This window comes from Leopardus geoffroyi, chromosome C1, assembly GCF_018350155.1.
Source record: "Leopardus geoffroyi isolate Oge1 chromosome C1, O.geoffroyi_Oge1_pat1.0, whole genome shotgun sequence".
In the NCBI taxonomy this organism is placed as follows: Eukaryota; Metazoa; Chordata; class Mammalia; order Carnivora; family Felidae; genus Leopardus; species Leopardus geoffroyi.
The window spans coordinates 205611593-205632804 of record NC_059328.1 but is presented as its reverse complement, the minus strand read 5'-3'; the positions used below and the strand labels follow the sequence as shown (position 1 = coordinate 205632804).

Genomic DNA, 21212 nt, shown 5'->3' with positions numbered 1-21212 from the left:
TGCTGTCTTTTCCAACAAAAGCATCAGTGGCTATGTTTTGATCTTGTTTGAATTAAAAAAAAAAAAAAAGGTATACCTACCTCTACTAGAGTCATCAGGTAAATCTGTGGATGGTGAAGAGATTAATGGGCAGCTCTCTCTGTGTAGTTTGGCAGAATTTTCCTCAAAACACATAGTAGGTTTGCAGCCCCTTTGCTAGGTGAATCCATAATTGACACGTGGGGGGAGAGTGCATTTACCCCATTTTCCGCATCACTTTCCTCTTCTAATTCAGCCAACTTGAAGACATTCTCTGTTCATGAAGAGTTTCTGCTGAGTTCATTGCAGAACTGTTACAAAGTCTCGAATATCTATAAAATGTTTCAAAGAGCAAAGCCGAATCTGCGTTTGTAAATTGCAGCTCCTGACCCACTGGCTCCTGCTCATCCCTTGCAAACGTTTTCATGCTTTCTCCAGCTAATTTTCCATCCTGGGTCTCTGCCACCTGCTTCACATTGCTGGCTCCCTGTTATTTATTTCTGGCGAGTTAAAGGGGAATAGGAAAAAAAAAAAAAAAAAAAAAGAGCGATAGCTTATCCTTTCATGAGGCCCTTAAGAACAACAAACTTCGCCCGAAAAGGATTGTAAATTGCCAAGCAGTCCTATCACCTCTTACTGTACTTCCCTGTCAAATGAATGTTTCAGTAAGTGCACTCAATAGTTAAGGAAAATATATCTGTATTAATTGATCCTGTAGTGAAAAGTATTCCAGCGTCCCACTCCAAAGCCATTATTTTTCCCCTTGCCCTGAACTCTCTGGAATAAATACAAAGTTACGACTCGGGTGGGGGTTTTAAACTGGGGCTCGGAATGGCGAATCTTACCGGAAAGTAGCTTCAAGTGTACAGATGTGACCCGTCTTGTAAAATACGTGGTGTGAACAGATCGTCTGCTTTTGCTCTGGTCTTTTATTTCTGCGCTTTCGGGTGTTGAACACGGTTAGCGGTGATCCGCTTTATTTTTCTACAAAGACTGGTGTGATTTAGGAGGTTTTGATAGCATCACAAGTACTCTGTCTTTGCCAGCTTTTTATTGGTTCTTTTTTGGAAATATTGCCCGTGGATCCCGGGGAACGTATTGGTGCTGCTGCTGTCTCTGAGTTAGACGGGGCCAGCCTCTCTGCGCCCGCTGGGGAATCTGGTTTAGGATTCAATCAATATTCTTATGTTCGGCAGTCGCTGTATCCTCAGACACATCGCTACTTTGTGTTCTTAACTGATTTAAAAGTAGGAAGGGAGGGGCGCCTGGGTGGCGCAGTCGGTTAGGCGTCCGACTTCAGCCAGGTCACGATCTCGCGGTCCGTGAGTTCGAGCCCCACGTCGGGCTCTGGGCTGATGGCTCAGAGCCTGAAGCCTGTTTCCGATTCTGTGTCTCCCTCTCTCTCTGCCCCTCCCCCGTTCATGCTCTGTCTCTCTCTGTCCCAAAAATAAAATAAAACGTTGAGAAAAAAAAAAAAAAATTAAAAAAAAAAAAAAAAAGTAGGAAGGGACTTTTTGAGGCCTCAGCCGTACAAGGTGAAGTCATTCTCTTTGGCGGAGAATAGCCACTGGGAGACATGCTGAGGACAGGCTTGGCTCCCACAGATTTTGTGGGGGGACCCCTATGACTCTCTGTATACGTAAGAATGCGGGCCAAGGGATTATGTCAGCTCCTACCAGGCCAGAAGGCCCAAGGAGTGCAAAGAAGGCAGGCTAAAAAGCCTCCGAAAGAAGAAAACGTGCAAAAACAATACGAGAGAGGGAGGGGAAGAAAGTCTAAGTTTTATTAAAAATGTAGGTGTAATTCTTTTCGATCTAGCGGGGGGGGGGGACAGAGGATTCCTCTGACACGGTGAGGTTTTCTCTGCCGTGGTGAGCAGACCCGCCGGGCGGTTTGCTGAACAGGACAAACTTCCAGCTCCCTCTTTTAATTTTCATGAAGGGTAATGCTGGGAAGCTGTTCAAAATTAAAAATAAATCTTTCAATAAGGAGACCTCCTATGTGGCCAGCCAGAAAGCTTTCGCTTAGCAGAGAGTTGTGTATGTGCGAAGCACTGCCTCATTACAGGATCTGGAGTTCCCTAATTCGATATCAGCGGAATAGTTTATCTTTGATTAACAAACCCTTTCTTCATAGTAGGGCAAATTAATAACGCAGGCCAAAATTCTGGGTGAATGTGGCAACCATAGACTCTATCAAAGCTCCCCTAAGCGTATTTACGTACGCACAATTATATTCTAATTGCAGTCATTCCTATCATTTCATTAAACTCCATTCCTTAGGGACCCCTGTAGGCAATGATGGCTCATTCTGTAAGGAATCCATAGAATAAATGCATATTAGCATTTACCACCTGAAAGCCCCGGTTTAGGGGCTCGCCTGTTCTGCCTTGTTTTCACAGGGTTCTTTCTCTCATCAGTCACTGATTTAACGACCACAACAAACACTACGGGCCTTCCTTAGATACCTGGTTTTGTCACCAGGACCTCTGAGACGCTCAGAGCTGAACAGGTTCAGGAAGGTGGCCTGACTCACCCGAGCTAACGTCAGGGCCAGTACCTGAAACCAGCGAGCACCCTCCCTGCTCCTGAAAGGACAAAGTTGCTTTCTTTTACCATTATTGGATAATTAATAGCATCCCTGTATTCAGCCTGGCATTCTCCCCTTTTAGGCGACCAGTCTCTGGGCACCAGAAAGGTAGGTCTGACCGGCCTTTGATCCTTTAGTTGTGGAATGTGGTGTGAATGGGCTGGTGTTCTCACATGGTTGTTTAAATCATTCTCACCCAGGTCCTATTGTTGGGGTCTTAAGAAGTAACTAACAAGATGCTCTTCCTCCCCTCCTGAATTCAAACCCAACTGACACTGGGGACCAGACCCCGGGAGCTCACTCACGATGTCAGCTTTATTGCCGACCATCTGATTGAAGGATGTGAGCTCTATTTCCGGGGCCAAAAGGGCTGGCTCTTAAAGACACTTGCCCAGTGTCACCCAGAGACGGTCTGGCTCAGCTGGCTGACGGCAGGCTCCCTGAAGGATCAAGCCTGTGCCCCCGAGGCTGTCCACTCTGTGCAGATGGGAGGGTGTCAGACAGCAGATTTCCGTGAGAGAATTCATCCCCACCCCCACCCCATGCCAAGAGTGGGAAGGAGAGGCCGGGAAGAGGGTGAGGGTGGGAAGCTCCCCGCGGAAGTCCCCCGGTAGGAGAAAAACAGACCAGGAAAAGGCAACTCCTCCCTCCCGACACTTCCCTGCGTTACAGTCCAAAAGGAACAAAGTGAGATTCCCCGGGAAAACTGAACCTGTCCCTTCCTCCATCAAACATCCTGTGGCAACCGTTGCGTGTTTTGTTTAGGAGAAGATGGTTCTGGTGTTTATGAAAAGGGAATACGGAGACGGCCGGGTGATTTGTTTTCCAAATGGCTTTCCTTTGGTTTACTTTTACTCAAGTGGACCATCTCGGGCAAATGAATACAGGATGTGTCGCCAGGAGAGAGAAAGGCCGTATGGAGGAAACGAGGGTTTTTCCTTTTCCTGGCCAAGCAACCGAGCTGTGAACCTTTTTGCAAAAAGACATGCTGACATGGCAGCCAGCAGTAGATCTGAAGATCTCAGAGTCAGCTTGCACCGTTTCACACCCCCCTCCAAGCCCCCCACCCCTGCCTTTCAGTTCTGTGGCCGAATGGTACTCAAGGTTGTTTTCATCTGTTTTACATCGTTCCGAACTGCTATGGGTAATATTCATTCCCTCCTAACCCCCAGTTGCACCTGGGACGGCGAGCTGTGGAACGTTTATTTATTTGATTGTTTCTTTGTTTCTTTAAGTAAACTCTACACCCAACACGGGGCTCAAACTCACGACGCCCCGACCAAGGGCAAGAGTCATTATGCTCTACAGACTGAGCCGGCCAGGCGCCCCAGTGATCACAACTCTGATTTTTCCTTTGCATGAGATACTCTTCTAAATCCTTGACGATGAAATGGCATCTGGTAACCTCTTGTCAGCACAGCTGCAGTGTCCCAGTGACAAACATCTTTAACACACTGAGTTTGGAGGAGTTCAGATATTTGGTGGATTGCATAATTATTTGAACCTAGCTGATCTCTAAGATCTTTTCTAATTCCAAAAGTCTGTGATTCCGAGAATATAGCCATGAGTTATGGGCATGAAGAAGTCGGGCTTATTCCCACAGGATGTTCGGGAATGGGCTCCCAAGGCAATTCCAAGGATGGGGGAAATTCCAAAAAATGCTTCCGCAGAATCAGCAGGGTGCACCTGAATCCTGCCTTCTCTCTACCCCTCCAAACTCACACTTACCAAGGTATTTCCTTGAAGGGCAACACATTAAGCTAGCTGCCTCTCGAGTATGGTTCTTCCATACGCCGCCCTGGACATTTGGCAATGCCTGGAGATCTTTCTGGCTGTCGCAGGTGGGACCGCCATCACACTTCGTGGGTGAAAGCCGGGGATGCTGCTAAACACCCCATCATGCGTAGGACCGCCCCCACAATGAAGAATTATCTGGTTCGAAATGCCCATGGTGCCAAGACGGAGAAACTCTAGTGATATACATTTGAAAAGGAGATTTCATGACTTCATAGAAATTCCGACTTTCCAAGGGTTCCATCACCAGCCTGTCTCTGCTTGGTTCCACTGCTCCATGCCAGGAACATAATCCTTCCAACGCTGCTCTTAGAGGGTTATAAACAGCCCTTTGGGGACCCTTGTGAAAGAATCCCAGTTGCCTTGCCATGCATGAACTGGTGCTCCTTGTCATACTAGCCTTGTTCTCTAGGATGGACAATCAAGAAGACTGAAAAAGCAAAACAGAAACAAAAACAAAACCCACCACATCACCAATAAAATGACAGGACACCTCGACATTAATGCCACCGCACAGCCCATAGCAGATACTCAAGTCCTGTTTGTCACTTAACACGTTTATTTATAGCCAAAAACAATCAATGAATTCTTTCTCAAGTGGTGATAAATTTAATAAAACCAAAATAATGAGTAGAGAAAAGAAAATAACTGAGTACAAGAGGCATACTGTCTTTTATTACTCAACTGGCAAGTTCCCATTCTTTCTTTCTCTGTCATCTTTTAATTAGACAGATTATGTTATTTGAGTAGGATAATGGAGAACAGTGGGAATTCTCATCCCCACTGGGTGTAATTGCTACCTGTCTTCTACATGGTAAGGGGAAGGCTTCAAGGAGACGGTGGGAGAAACAGAAACATCTCAGAGCAATTGAGCTAGGAAATGTGCTCCAGGAATGGTGGCACCAGACTTTGTGGGGTCTGAGGCTTAGACAATTTTTGTGCGATTTCAAATATATCCTACAAAAGTGCAAATATCAAATGAAGAACAGAGCTTTGGAAAGGACCTGTGCAAACTTCTTTCGCGTCAGTGTGTATAATTCCGCCCCTGACTAAGGTGAAATGAACACAGATGTCAGGTAATGGGGCCATTGTGTGATGGCAACCAAGGGTAGGAAGGAATAGGAAGAAGGGAGAGAGATCAGGAAGGCCAGTTTGGCCCGGTGTGAAAAGGCTTTGGAGAGCAGAGTCGTTCTGGAATGGTGCTGGCCACAGTTAGGCGTGAGGGGCAGCATGGGAGTGGCCTCAAGTGTGGTTCGCAATCAAAGTAACAGGCAGAAAGCACACCCCTGGCGACTTGGAGAACGGTGATGGAATATTAAGCCAAATAGGACGTGACCAGAATTGACGCTTTTCTGTAAGTTTGAGAAGTGAGAGGAGCAAGGGGGAAGTTCTGTTGATATTTTTGAAGCACAGATGTCTGACTTTTCTGTTAGTGCCCTTGAGGTTGGCAAACCAAAACCCAGGGGCCAAATCTCCATCGTCTCCCAGGTGGTGTATATAACCCACTAAAAATGGTTTTTCTATTTCAAAAGGGTTGAAAATAACCAAAAGAAGAAGAATATTTTGCAACACTGGGAAATTATATAAAATTCAATTTTCTGTGTTCGTGAAGAAGTTTTGCAGGAACGAAGCCCCACTCATTCGTTGGCAGACTGTCTGAGACGGCTTTCATGGGGCAAGAGCAGAGCTGGGTAGTTTCAAGAGAGGGAGTGGCCCATACCGCGTGTATATTAACCATCTCACTCTTTGTGGGAAAAGGTTTGCCGATCCCTGCTCTGGAGTACTAAATCGAGAAAGAGGACCAGTCAGGAAGGAGGTTGGGAAGGTGTTGACATGCTGGTGTCATTTGTCAGAAACCACCCTGGTCAAGGTTGTGGTGGATTAACATTGAGATTAATCTCACATTCGAGACAATTTTCCTAATTGGCAAGACCCCTTCCATTGCAGAGGTTTGGGCTACATAAACAAGATCTCAGGGAATCAGGTAGAATTTCAAGCATACCTTCACTCTCCTGTACCACAGACCTTTTTCCCAGTGACCCTCAGGTTTAAATGTATAATGTAGAACCTGCTTGAGTGTTCTGATCAGGCGATGTTCAGTTTCCTCGAAAAGATGCATTCCGAGCACTGTTGGGTTGCTAGATGCTGACAGCGATTTCCTTCTTAAATAGTCATAGACTCTCTCTTATACCTTGGCCCTTCGTGGAGATGATCTCTCATTTGCCTTTGATCTCTGGTAAATCATGTTCTATTTTTCTTACTCCTAAGAAAGTTAGAGGAAAAACACGCGATGAAACTAGTTGCATGTTGAGTCGGAAATCTTTCTCAAGACCCATTTTTAAAATTCTTTAAACAAGCTGTAGAGCAATTCTGTTGAGAGATTTTGCTGGGAAGTTGTTTGCGCGTCCTCGGTGGTTGGTATGTAATCCTTAGGACTTCTGAGTGGAAGCTGGTTAGAGTCCTTTCTGTGCATGAGTTATTACAGACCCAAACCAGGTACACAATGGGCTTCAGAGAAGCCAGGCTATGGTTTTCTCATTAACAGCCTGGATCCTCCTATGGGCTCCTGGTTTACATCACAATGCCTAGGAAATGTACATTTTATTTTTTTATTTAAAAAAAAAAAATTTTTTTTAATGCTTATTTGTTTTTGAGACAGAGAGGGACAGAGCATGAACGGGGGAGGGTCAGAGAGAGAGGGAGACACGAATCTGAAATAGGCTCCAGGCTCTGAGCTGTCAGCACAGAGCCCGACGCGGGGCTCGAACTCACGGACTGTGAGATCATGACCTGAGCCGAAGTGGGATGCTTAACTGACTGAGCCACCCAGGCGCCCAGGAAATGTCCATTTTAAAACATGCAGCACATTTTTATTTTTTTAAGAAAGGGAACAGTCGCTTGCTTCTAATGTTATACATAAAATAATTTCATGTCTATTGAATATTGTTGCCGCCTTTATAATTATTAAACATACTCACTAATTGTGATCATAATTAACAATAAAACAAACTTGGGGCACCTGGGTGGCTCAGTCGGTTGGGCATCCGGCTTCGGCTCAGGTCATGATCTCACGGTTCGTGAGTTCGAGCCCCGCGTCGGGCTCTGGGCTTTCAGCTCAGAGCCTGGAGCCTGCTTCGGATCTGTGTCTCCCTTTCTCTCTCGTACCTCTGTCTCTTTCTCTTAAAAAATGAATAAATGTTGGGGCACCTGGGTGGCGCAGTCGGTTAAGCGTCCGACTTCAGCCAGGTCACGATCTCGCGGTCCGTGAGTTCGAGCCCCGCGTCGGGCTCTGGGCTGATGGCTCAGAGCCTGGAGCCTGTTTCCGATTCTGTGTCTCCCTCTCTCTCTGCCCCTCCCCCGTTCATGCTCTGTCTCTCTCTGTCCCAAAAATAAATAAACGTTGAAAAAAAAATAAAAATAAAAAAAATGAATAAATGTTAAAAAAAAATTAAAGAGAGAATAAAACAAACCATGAGATATAGTGGTACACAGCTTCTTTTGTGTGGCACCAGGGTCCATGAATTTATACTCAGGGTGGGTGCCACAAGTTCTGATGGGGAGAAAAAAAAATAAAAGAACCTACTAAATTATCCAGCTTCAAGGCTGACTGAACAGCATAGACAAATAGTGTGTATTGAGCCTACTAGTAATTACTGTATATATAAAAATTGCGTTGCATTTTAAAAAAGGTGTTGGAACAGTTGACCCTCAGACACTGCAGAGGTGAAGGACATCAACCCCTATACTGTCAAACGTCCACATACAACTTTTGACTCCCCAAAAGTTAACTACTAATAGCCTGCTGGTGGCCAGAAGCCTTCCAATAACATACACAATGTAACATACACATACATCTGTTATGTATCTTATATGCTATACTCTTACGATAAAGTAAGCTAGGGAAAAGTCAATGTTATTAAGGAATTCATAAGGAAGGGAAGATACATTTATAGGACAGTCTTGTATGGAAAACAATCCACATATAAGTGAACCTTCTCAGTTCAAACCCATGCTGTTCAACAGTCAACTGGTTTCCCTCTAAGAAAATGAAAGTTTTATTTACACCCAAGACCGAGGACACCTTTTTTCCCACTCCCATCCCTTCACTCTTACATAAACGTCCATATTCACATACACATGTGTGTGTGTGTGTGTGTGTGTGTGTGTGTGTGTGTGTGAAGGCAAATCCATTCTCCGGCATTCACCCCAAACACTTGACGTCCTCATTCTGATTCGTTTTTCATTTCTCAGTGCTGTGCTTATTACTTCGAACACGAACACCGCCTTTGCACCCTCTGGAGAAGCCATCAAGAGATTTGAAAAATAAGTGCCTGGCTGGGATGAGAAATGAACAGCGCAGGACTAGCAAAGGTTTTAGGTGGGCTTCTACATTGATGAGGTATCACTCCAACTGGCTCAATTAATGACTACCTCCTCCGAGGAGCTAGGAGAGACCCTAGAGTCTAGTTTGCATTGAACATTAATAAAAGGATCCAGAGAAACTTTATCAAACCTCCCATTAGCCCCCTACTAATATCTTTAAAGGGTTTCTTCCTTTAAACACCAGGAAAACCAAGAGCTGTGCTGCAGGACTAATCTTGCATGGAGAGATCTTAAATCTACAGGGACTCATTAAAATGTGTGTCCAGATTACCCCCGCCGTACAGAGCCTTCTCCGCACATCAGCGTCTGCGTGCTGTTTTCACGTGGGTGTACAGCAAGAGAGTGTTCCAGATGTTGTCTTCAGGTGAAGACTTGGGAAGATTTTCTTTTTCTTTCTTTTTTTAGGTTTTACATTTTAATCAGTCAAGATAAGCAAGCCTTAACTCTATCCATCAGTGTTAAAAATAGCTTTAAAAAAATGCATTTATTTTGAGAGAGAGACAGAGAGAGCACAAGTGGGGAAGGGGCAGAGAGAGAGAATCCCGAGCAGGCTCTGCACTGCCAGCACAAAGCCCGAAGTGGGGCTCAAACCCATGAAGCTGTGAGATCGTGACCCGGGCCGAAACCGAGAGTCAGACGCTTAACTGTCTGGGCCACCCTGGCGCCCTAAAAATAGCTCTTTTTAAGAAGGTCTTCCCCCAGCATCCGCCTTTTGCGCCCAACACACACAGGCGTATTTCTTCCTCCTTGGCCTGTGCCGGAAGAATGAAAAAGATTCCATGGGCTGCCCCAGAACTACAGTGACAGAAAAGAGAGGTATGTCACACATCAGTGTGGCCACTTCCCTAGGGACCACTCTGGCTTCGTTGGAAAATGTCACTAATGATTGGATCTCACGTGTGAAGGCTGGTACCCGGAGCGCTGTGGGAATTTGGCTGATCGGTCAGCAAAATGGCCATCAATACAAGGCACAGAACTGAAGAAACAGAACCTTGCATTAAATTCCTTCTTCCTCTATTCTGAGAAGTTGGTCAGCTCATGCTAAAGGAACTCTTTGTGGCTCTCCTGAACCATCTGGGTTTTTTGTTTTTGTTTTTGTGTTTTTGTTTTTTGTTTTTTGTTTTTTAATTACAAGGCATGAGGACTACCTTTCTAAAACCCAATCTACCCAAAATATCTTCTGGGTAAATGGCAATGATTTGAAATATTTGTTTTATTTTGTGATCCCTCTTGGAAAGAGAGGGAGAGGGAGGAAGGAGAGGGTGGGCCACTTCTTTTTGCCTGGCATCTTCCAAATGATAATCTCTGTGTATGAATTTCTCAGGCAGTGGGATGCTCACTGTCAAAAAAAAAAGCCTCTTTAATGAAGGCTCTGGGGTGGATGATTTTTAAAAACTTCTTATCTAGGAACGTTTTGATGGTGATGTGTGCATCCCAACAAGACAAGAATGTGACTGAGACTTCTCAGTGGGTATTAAATAGGGACTGCCACCAATGAGCTCACTTGGGTGAGATCCATCGATTAGCACAAGCACTGAATGGGGCAAGCTCACAATGGCTCCCCGGAGGGTTGCTATTTTCTAGATAACATACTGCAAGCTGTCAATCTGCCTCTTGAATCAACCCTAATTTATTTTTTTAGCATACTAAGGGTGTATTTTGAGCATAGAAAGTGTCCAGGTGGGCAGAGAGCACAGCTTCTTCCACGTTCCTGCATCAAAGCCAGAGGCACACATATAAACAGGCTAGAGATTTTGAATAGGCAACTAGCTGAAAGCTTATTCAAGTGTTCCCTCCACTTTCCAAGATGATCAACGACCTTTTTTTGTTTTTCCATCTGAAAAATTGAGATGATCTGAAGAGTGGTTGGTGTAGCCCTTATTTGCACGGAAACTCACTGAATCCTACAGGGCTCTAGCAGAGCCTGATCTGGGGAATCTTCCCAGGAGGACGCTTTAGGAGACTTGAGAATTCGCGAAAGTAACATCAGCTCCTTTCTCCCCATTTTAACATCGGGGTGGTGATTATCATTACAGTATGTAATTGGGATTCTTGTTGCTTTGTTTTCTACCGAAAGCAGGGAGTACACACATGGCAGAATAGCAGCCTGTGAAAATTAGTGTCATAGAACTTAAAAAGCATAAATTGTGTTCGCAGCCCTCATCGTAGACACCAATGGCGAGTAGCCATCTAATTCAGGTGTGGCTCGAAGAGGCTGGTGACACATTTAAAGAATCTTTGTGTAATATAAGAGGGTATTGTCTGGGGAAGAATGACAGACGAGAAGCCCTTTAAATCTCACTGTAAACTCTTCAAGAGTATAACCTTCATTGTACGCGTGCTTCGGATGATGGCTTTTTCTCTTTCTCTCCATCCTCTCTCTTCCCTTCCTGTTTCAGAAGCACATGAAATAGTTTCGGGAAAGTGCCTGTAGTGTGCTGGCGCCCTGCTCCACTGTCTTTCTTGGAGGCCATGCTGTGGGGCTCTTTCTAGGTGATGTGTTGTTCTAATGAGGTCCTTTTGGGATTTACAGATTGACTCCTGGGTGGGGCCAGTAATACTGAATTTCACACCTCAGCAAGTTCTGTTAAAGAGGGGTCCCGGTGAGATGCTGTGAAACCTCCTAGTTAAAAAAGAAAGAGAGAAGAAAGAAAACAAAATTCAAGCCCTAAAACAATGAGAGATTTCCTACTTCATTCTTTGTTATTCTTCAAGACTACAAAAGTTATCTTGAATTCTCAGACACAGATCCAGTTGGAGACATCTATTGGCCTTAATCACATTTTAAAATTTAATAGGTCCGCTGTTTCAGCTTCGGTCTTATAATGCCTGTAGGAGTTTAAACTATCTGGCACATACAATTTAGTTTCTGGCTGATACCCCAATATTAAAAAAAACATTAATTCTATGGTTGCAAATTCCCAAGCTTAAAATTCCTTCTCATAAATTATGCTCCTTTCTCTAACCTCGATCATAGCTTTTATGACAATTGCCAAAAAGATAAGGTTTCAAATATGAGGGCTGTAAGCATATCATTTCGTGGCCCTAGTTTTGAGAGCATAGCATGTGGTGACCATTTGTGTATGAAGCATTTTCCAAATGTGCTGGTTGTAATTTAACCCAAAGGTCTCTGTCGCTTCTCTCCACTTACCAGTCACTTCGTGCTTGTCTCTGTAGCGACCGAGAAACTGGGCAAGAAAGATCTGGCTACAAGGAAACAAAGCTTTCCCTAAGTAGTACTAAAAACCAGCCTCCTCAGCATTCATTCTATGGCTTATGGATATTGGCCCCTGAATATTTGATTTCCCTGTATTCAGACCTTTCCCAGACTTCCGTGTATGAAGCCAACTGGGAATAAAATGGAGAGTCTCAGGGTTGGGTTTCTTCCCGTTTCTCTCTCCCTCCCTCCCTCTCAATCTCTGTCTCTCAATCTCTCTCTCTGTCTCTTCCACCTGCAACACTCTACTTTATCATCCATGGCCATCATTTCTCATCATTTAGCCCTCGTTGTTTAAGCCAAGCAACATTTGGACTTGAAAAAATTCCAAGTAGCACAGTACACGTAGATTCGCGACCAAAATTGTATTGAAATGTACCCTCTGCCTATCTATCTCACCCTGTCAGTGATAATCTGTAGCTTATAATTTCATGCTCCACTTTATTCTTTGTCAAATATTTTTCATTTGTGTGTGTGTGTGTGTGTGTGTGTGTGCGCGTGTGTGTGTGTTTGCTCCTGCTCTGTCCATGTGTTTTGAACTGCAATTAGAGAAAAGGACATTGAGTTATTACCCAGTAGTTTTGGATTTTAAAATGACCTTGGTTGGTGAGGATGCTTACTATTTAAGGAGCTAATATCCTCAATTTTAGGTTACCATAGCTTGCTTTTTTTTTTTTTTTTAACAGCTCATGTGGTCTTTTAAAATGACCATTAGGAAAAATAGGTATCCTATTCCAATTGTATATGTGCTGGGGAATTGGATGGCTCAGGAGATGACTAATGGGACTCTAGACCTTTCCGTCTTTAGGTCACCTCCTTGAATCTGGACTACATCGTAAGTGGTCCAAGTCCTGACCATCTGGCAGCCATTGAGTGGCTGTGGTAATGAAATTGGTCTCAGTCCAGGTCTTAGTCGACAGGTGTTCACATCGTAAGTGACACTAATTGACTTCCTACTCTTTCAATTTGGAAGATGGTGGACTGTCACTGAGCCAGTGATGGGGAAGGAGTTATTCATGATATATTCAGAGTCCAGCGAAAGCCAAGGAATTCAGGGCCTTGAGCTGGCACCAACCTGGCACCTCACAAATATTGTCCTTGTCTCTTATGGGTTCCATTAGCCTCAGAAATAAAAAAAAAAAAAGTAGCAATCTAATTTCAAAAGATTTACAATAACTCAGAATGGCTAATGCTGCTTTTCTGTAGGTCTAGGAACCTCGTGTGTTGAGGTTTTTCTCTTCCTCTCGTATTATGGTGATTGGATGCCTCCTATGAAGATTCTATGTAAGGAAGAAAGAAAGAAAATTGCATTCTGGGCCTCTATGATAATATCAGGCAGACTCTTTGTTTCTATTCTTTCAATTTTTTCTTTGTTTTGGGGTTGATCACCAGGTCACCCAGTCGTAACACATGCTATGGAGAATGTGGTAAGTCTGTCTTCAATGCTCTTGTGAAATGAAGACCAAGGTGGAGAAGTAACTTTGAGACCTTTTATTAACAATAAATTTCAGTACACAGGGTTCCGAGGCTTCATCCAGCACATACTCTTTCCATTGTTCCAGGTGTCTGAGTCCAGAATAAGCTACCATTTATTCACTCTCACTCGGAGCCTTGACCTGAGGGTAATTTGGCCTGACTTGGAGGCCAGGCATTATTCGTATTATTAGGAGCACTAGCATGAGTAGTAGTGATGCTAATTAGTACTGGTAGTACTAGGAGTAGTAAAATTTTGTTCCCTGAAGTTTATCGAATAGCTCTTTTTTTTTTTTTTAACTACACACATTATTTGGATGTCCCCGTAGCAAGGGGCAAAGAAAGCCACCCTCCTGAATCAGTTATCGCGCTTACAAAGTCAAGATGACAGCAGTCACAGTGGATCTATTTATTGAAACAGACGACTCTTTTAGCGGAATGATCAATGTCTTACCTCTTTCTGAAAGGCTTTTCAGGGGTAGGAAATCATCGGGCATCTGATATAAAGTAATGAACAAGGCCTTTTATTGGTCAGTTTCTGGAGCAGGCTTTTAAGCATGTCTGCCTGTAAATGTAGAAACCTGAGTGTGGAAAGTAAAAGGCGAGAGCAAAAGATTTACTGGGCGCATCTATCTTCCTGGCTTTTGGAGTCTTTGTGATTAATACATCTTTAATAGGGGACTGATCTAGATGCTTCGCATGTCAGAAAGCTAAATGTTACAGCATTGTCTCCTTGGTTCCAAACACAGCAGGACGATTAGCAGCTGTCTGAGTAACAAAGACAACCTGAAGCCCACAGCACAGCTTTTATTTTCCAGATTTGGAAGGCTCCAAGCTCTCCAAGAGCCGAGTTGACAGCTCGAGGAATAGAAGCCTTGATTCAGAGCAGCTAACCCTTTGCTACTCTCTATGCTGTATTTCTGCTCAGCAGAGCAGAACCTTTCCTTTCCACCATCCTCCAGATTCCAGAATAAGTTTGGCAGACGTCGTTGGGCATGGAGGGGCTCACGTTGCCCAAGGCTCGTCCTCCTGTCTCATCAAGACACACGCAAGCTCATTGCGACTAAGAGCTTTTCCTTGATACTTTTCAACCTCCTGAGAAGCAGTGAGAAGGTTCATCTTCCTAGAGGCATTCAGAGAAAACAAAATATCTAATTTTTTATTCTTGCTAAACTTTGCCCATTCCCTTATCTTAAAACGGTTGCCTTGCTCAGGCAAATTCTTACAAATTGCCTTCCAGTAGAAAGACTTGTTTTTCTATTTGCCTCAAACTGGCATTCGTACTTAACAGGAAATACACACTGAATCCTGCCATGTTTCTGTTGGCAAATGTTGGGCTACCCTTATTGGAACCTGCCAACAAGTTTCTTAGTAAGCAAATAGAAAGTAAAACAAGCCGCTCTCAGAGGAAACAGAATACACACTTGAACTACAGCAGAGACACTCGGTGCCCCTAAGCCATCCCGTTATTCTGGGGGATACGTGCCTCGGTTCCAAGTTGCGCTGTTACTCACTTGTGATTCTACAACTGATGGTATGGCTATACAGGTAGTAATGCTAATTTAAGATGGTAATTTTTATTTTATTTTATTTTTTATGTTTTTAATGTTTATTTCCTTTTGAGCGGGAGAGAGAGCGCGAGCAGGGGAGGGGAAGACAGAGAGGGAGACACAGAATCCGAAGCAGCCTCCAGGCTCTAAGCTGTCAGCGCAGGGCCCGACCCGGGGCTCGAACTTGGGAACCACGAGATCAGGCGCCCCTAAGATAATAATTTTTAAAAAGTAAGGGGTGCCTGGGTGGCTCAGTCGGTTAGGCATCTGACTTCAGCTCAGGTCATGATCCCGTGGTTGGTGAGTTCCAGGCTCACGTCGGGCTCTGTGCTGACAGCTGATCTTCTGTCTCCCTCTCTCTCTGCCCCTCGTGCACGTGCAGGCAGGCTTTCTCTCTCTCTCTCTCTCAAAAATAAATAGACCTTAAAAAATAGTAAAACAAGCATTTAATTAATACACTTTCTTTACTACAGAGAGCAGGGATTGCTGTACGGCTCGAATATGAAACAGAACGATTAACTCGTTACAAAAGTCCTAAGTTGCAAAAACTTAGATCTTTCGTGACACCTTCAGACCTTTACCCAAAAGATTAAACATTTTGGATGGGTCTAATATTAATTTTCGTATTCCATCCCTAATACCTTTAGTTAATGCTTTTCTTTGTCTTTTATAGCCTTTTGATTATGAAATATACGCACATGCAGAAGAGTGGATGAGACATAAACATATAGTCAATGAATTATCCCAAAGCGAACACCTGTGCCGCCATAAACCAGGGCAAAGAATAGAACGTCGCCGACCTTCCACAGGCTTGCCCCGTGCTCCCTCCACCTTCCCTAGCTTCACATACTGTTGTTTTATTTTGCAATTGAATTTTTCCATTTTAGACAGTTCTTCCCTTAGCCCTCTAAGTAGTTCTCTCATGAGGTGATCCATCTGTAAAAGCTTTAAGCTTTGTCTAGACACAGAGGTCATGTCTAAATTACCTCTGGATTTCTGGCAAGCAGGAATGCACATAGGTGGCCCTGTACCCGACTGACGTAGAGCAGACCTAAGATTTGCTCTGTTGCTAACGCTGCTGCAGGAGAGCAAGCCATTTAACGTTCAGATCTCTCATTTCTTACCAGTGCAAGGAGGGGAGAGACCAGAGGCCTTTTGTGGCTCAGGGGTTGAAAACGGTGGGCCCCGGGACCGGACTTGTGAATTCACCGTTTATATGCTGTCACTCGGGGCAAGCTCTTCAAACCCTCTGTGCCTTCGTTTCCTGATCTGTAAAAGGAGAACAATAATAATACCTGCCTCATAGGGTTTTTGTGAGGGTGATAGGATTAATTTATTCAAGGCCTTTGAAACAGTGCTGGGCACGTAGTAGTTACTCAATAAATGCTCACTTGTTGAGCGTGTGTTTACAGGCGCGTGATACGGTAGGAGGATTGTATGCTTTTGAGGCAAGCACTCTTGGGCTTAAAATTTTCATTTTATAGCGCTGGTCCGATCACTGAACTTCCATGTATTACCTAAGTTTGCAGATATGAATTCAAAGGGGATAATTATAAGCGCTTCAGAGGAGATGCAAGGATGAAGCGATGTTACCTGTGTGCCCAAGGGCTTCACCGAGGAGACCAGTATTTGCTCATTTGCCCATTCTTCTCTGTTTTCCTCCAATTCACGTGGCCCAGGCCACGCCAGCTGGTAACTAAGCAACGAAGAAGAACCCTTTTCTGAAAAGAAAACTCAACCGAGCCATCTGGAGAACACCACTGTCTTTTCCCGTTTAACGTTAAGACGAGCTCAGCAGAATCTTTGAGCCCAGGAATGTGGGACTCTGCTGAATCCACTCACGGGTAAAAGACCCGTGACCGATCGTGTCCCTGCAAACCTGCATCTTCTATTCCGGGCAGGGCTGACCTCAGGGCCGCGCTCGCCAGAGGAGTGCGTCGATATCTGCTCACGGTGCATGGTCATAGGTGCATCCCCAAGAGGGGACCTGAAGGCCATTCAGGCAGCTTTAGACCACCGCTCAATCTTCTGTAGCCACAATACACTACACTTTAGTTAGTTATTATATGAAAACGGTGTTCGAAAAATGCCCTTTTTTTCTTTTTGCCAAATGGCTACACTTTACCTGAATGAATATCTGCTGTAACCCCAAATGTCAGTGAGTAGGTTAACTGACATTTAAAATTATTTCTTAGGGGCGCCTGGGTGGCTCTGTCGGTTAAGCGTCCGACTTCGGCTCAGGTCACGATCTCGCGGTCCGGGAGTTCGAGCCCCGCGTCGGGCTCTGTGCTGACAGCTCGCAGCCTGGAGCCTGCTTTTCGATTCTGTGTCTCCCTCTCTCTCTGACCCTCCCATTCATGCTCTGTCCCTGTCTCAACAATAAATAAACATTAAAATTATTTCTTGCCCGAGTTACATCCAGCGGGTGGTGATGAGGGAGGGGTTGGTGGGAGAGCTTTCAGGACGGACGTGGGCATCAACATCCAGCGGGCAGACTGTAAGTTAGAGAGGATGGAAGAACCCAAAGACGCGGGCCTAGAAGAGGAATAGTCACTTAAACCCACATTCCCTTGCTGAAATTCAGTCACGTGAACCATCTGACATGTAAGGGAAATGTAGTCCCTGTCTGAGCAGCTCCATCCCAGAACAGTTATTTATTCTTTTTTTTAAAGTTTTTGAGGTTTATTTATTTTGAGAGACAGGGAGAGTGAGCAGGGGAAGGAGAGAGAGAGAGAGAGAGAGGGAGGGAGGGAAGGAGAATCCCAACCAGGCACTATCAGTGCAGAGCCTGATGCAGGGGTTGAACTCACGAACCGTGAGATCATGACCTGAGCTGAAACCAAGAGTCAGACGCTTAACCGACTGAGCCCCCCAGGCGCCCCCAGAAACAGTTATTTAGGGGAGGGGGGCTCTCATCTTCTGGGCAGTTAGCCACAGAGGTTAATCCCAACACCTTCACCTTTCTTCTGCAAATACTTAACACGAAAGGGAAGAATATCACATTCCATCATTTAAAATATGGTTAATAGCTCCCTATAAAAGGTGTTTCTAAGATCACCTGCCACCCATTCCTCTGGAAAACTAAGTAAAGTAAGAGTCTGAGCTTAATGTTTTGTAAAGTCTTACTCTTGGATCACTTAGTGAAAGCACCAGGAGTCTCCCAAAATGAGATTCTGAAAATCGTTGTAAGCATGAGTCTGTTGTATCTTTTGGTAAGTGTTATGGTGCCCTGCTTTACTTTATATAGTATTTGTTTAAAATAGACTCTCTGGGGGCGCCTGGGTGGCGTAGTCGGTTGAGCGTCCGACTTCAGCCAGGTCACGATCTCGCGGTCCGGGAGTTCGAGCCCCGTGTCGGGCTCTGGGCTGATGGCTCAGAGCCTGGAGCCTGTTTCCGATTCTGTGTTTCCCTCTCTCTCTGCCCCTCCCCCGTTCATGCTCTGTCTCTCTCTGTCCCAAAAATAAATAAACGTTGAAAAAAAAATTTAAAAAAAAAAGAAAAGAAAAAAAAAATAGAAAAAAAAAAATAAAATAGACTCTCTGTACTGACCTTGGAAAGAAATCACCTTCTGGAAAAAAAATGCATCCCTCCTATATTTTAAGTGTATGCTTAATTAATATTAATACATCCATATTTAAATATAAATGAGCTTCATTTAATCCAGAGTCTTCTAAAGGCTTCAGTCGAGAATTTGGTTCTAGATCTTTTGTTGAATAGGAAAATAATTCAGTATCGATTTTGGAATCATCAACTTTTTCGGTACCTTTTTTTTTTTTTAATTTCTTTGATATTTATTTATTTCTGAGACAGAGAGAGACAGAGAGAGACAGCGGGGGAGGCACAGAGAGAGAGGGAGACACAGAATCCGAAGCAGGCTCCAGGCTCTGAGCTGTCAGCACAGAGCCCGACGCGGGGCTCGAACTCACAAACCGTGAGATCGTGACCTGAAACGAAGTCAGTCGCTCAACGGACTGAGCCACCCAGGTGCCCCTCGGTACCTTTTAAAAAAAAAAAAAACAATTTTACAGATTTATTTCTTGACTATGATAGAATGTGCATAGGTGCTTATTAATGGTACAGCAGCTAAAAGCTGTGGGGTGCAGAGTGGCGTTCTTACATTGGTGATGTATCGAAGAGGGTGGACAGGAATACAGTCTTAATGACTTTTACCTAAAAAATAACCGAGGGCTAACCCAGCTGGTTGAGTGTATTGCAAACGAAATCATGTGTATACGAAAACACTGCCGGCGCCTGGGTGGCTCAGGACCATTCCATTCTTGCATGATCTCAGGTTCCTGAGTTCGAGCCCCACATAGGGCTGTGCGCTGAGGGCACTGGATTCTGAGTCTCCTCTCTGCTCCTCCCCGGCTTGTGCTCTCTCTCTCTCTATCTCTTTCAAAGGAAATGAATAAACGTAAAAAAAAAATAAAATAAAATGAAACACGGCACACTGTTGAGTACTCTAAAAGACCGCAGTGATAATAGTAAAAAAAAAAAACAAAAACAAAATGACAGTGTTGTTCAATGCCATTGGTCGTACAAAGCCCAGAGGAGAAATCCTTCCCTCCCTTTGGTGGGATGTGAAGAAAGCAATTAATATTAGCACGAGAGTTCTTAGCATTGCTGTGACGACAAAACCCTTAATCACAAGGATATCATTAGTGTTCTGGAGCATTTAATTTTGATGCCTGACAGCGTTTTAAAATGCACAAACCTTTGACAAAGAGCAAATCAGAGCTGCGGTGTTGAAATGAGAAAGAAAGGGGGGAACAAAAACCACCTTAAGCTCCAAGTAATTAAATTTAAATATGCCATTTGCATTAAGCAGAGATATGTATAAACTTCGGGTTTATTTTTCCTATGGGTGAAAGACCCCTTGAGTAAACATCATCCCTTTACATTCAGATCCTGGGGAGGGGGAACCCCGCTGTGGTTAAGAAGTCCTTTTCCCTCTAAGCACTGGGCATTGTTGAACCACTGACATCCTAGGCTTTTGGTTTCTTGACTTTCATAAAAGGCTGTTTTCACTCTTCCTTGCCTGCAGGCTGGAGACCTTTCACTGCATCTGTTTATTTCCTGCCTTCCTCCCTCCGCCCTCCTAATTTGGGCCAGTCGTGAAATGCAGTGGATCTGTTTCAGTGCTTTCCCCCTCCCCACCCCCTCTCCAAGTCCTCCGAACTGTTTTTAATTCATCGCTCCTGATACTGGACCCAAGCAAACAGTTTGATGGCCCGCGGTGATTCACAGCAACTCCTTCCTGCCTTTCTTTGCTCCTTATCTTTTTTTTTCTTTTCTCCTCTCCATCCTATTTGGGTGTCAGAAGTACCAAACTGCTGCAGTAAAATGACTTGTAGGTGTTTAATGGCAAGTCATTGAGGAAGCGAATAAAAGAAAATTGTAGCACTCGCGTCGGTGGGGAGCGAGGAGAACTGCTGAGCTTTGAACCAAAGAAAGTTAAATTTACCATTTGCTTAAAAGGAGCCTCCTCTGTTTGACATCAAAGCATCTCCTGTAATTCTTCCTTGTGAAATGTACCACCGTTAGAGAGTCATGATAGAACCCCCGAATCTGTGCTGTTTCTGTCTATCAAAAACACACAAGGAGATAAAACCCACTTGTGCTTTCTGCGTGCATGGGGCCAGGTCTCCCACCAAGCGTCACCACAGGTACATAGCAAATGGGGATTCTATTCAGAAAGCATTCTCAGTTTCCCAGGGATATGTGGAATTCTGAATACAGAATTATTTGAAAGGGGGGGGGGGATAATTTATGTTGGCTTTCTAGGAGAAAGCTCAGATCATTCAACCTTCAGGCTTTGGTGAGTTTTTTTTTTTCTTTCATCCTCAATGGTTTTTGGTCCATCTTTAAAAAAATGATATTTTACTACCATTTTACTTGTTTTCAATGAGTGTGCGGAAAGATATCTGTTCCACATGCTTAATCTTGCTGCCCTTAACCTGATTACACAGGGTTCTGTACTCTATTACCCTGACACTTCATCAGTGATGTCCTTTTGGTGGGATTTCGGGGATCCACGGAGTATAATGGCTTCTTCTGGCAGGGATGGACTTTGTTTACATTAGCGCATCTTTGGAGATCACTCTGGTCTTACAAAACAAGAGAGATGCTTAGGGCCCTTTCTGGATTCAGGATTATGACTTGGTGGGAGAGAGTTCACCACCACGGTA

The 21212-nt window shown here is 44.3% G+C and overlaps 1 protein-coding gene across 5 annotated transcripts in view; it reads left to right on the top strand.

Annotated features, from left to right (window-relative positions):
• Positions 1-21212, top strand: part of EPHA4 (EPH receptor A4) — a 152230-nt gene that overhangs the window by 88451 nt on the left and 42567 nt on the right. The window lies entirely within an intron of this gene.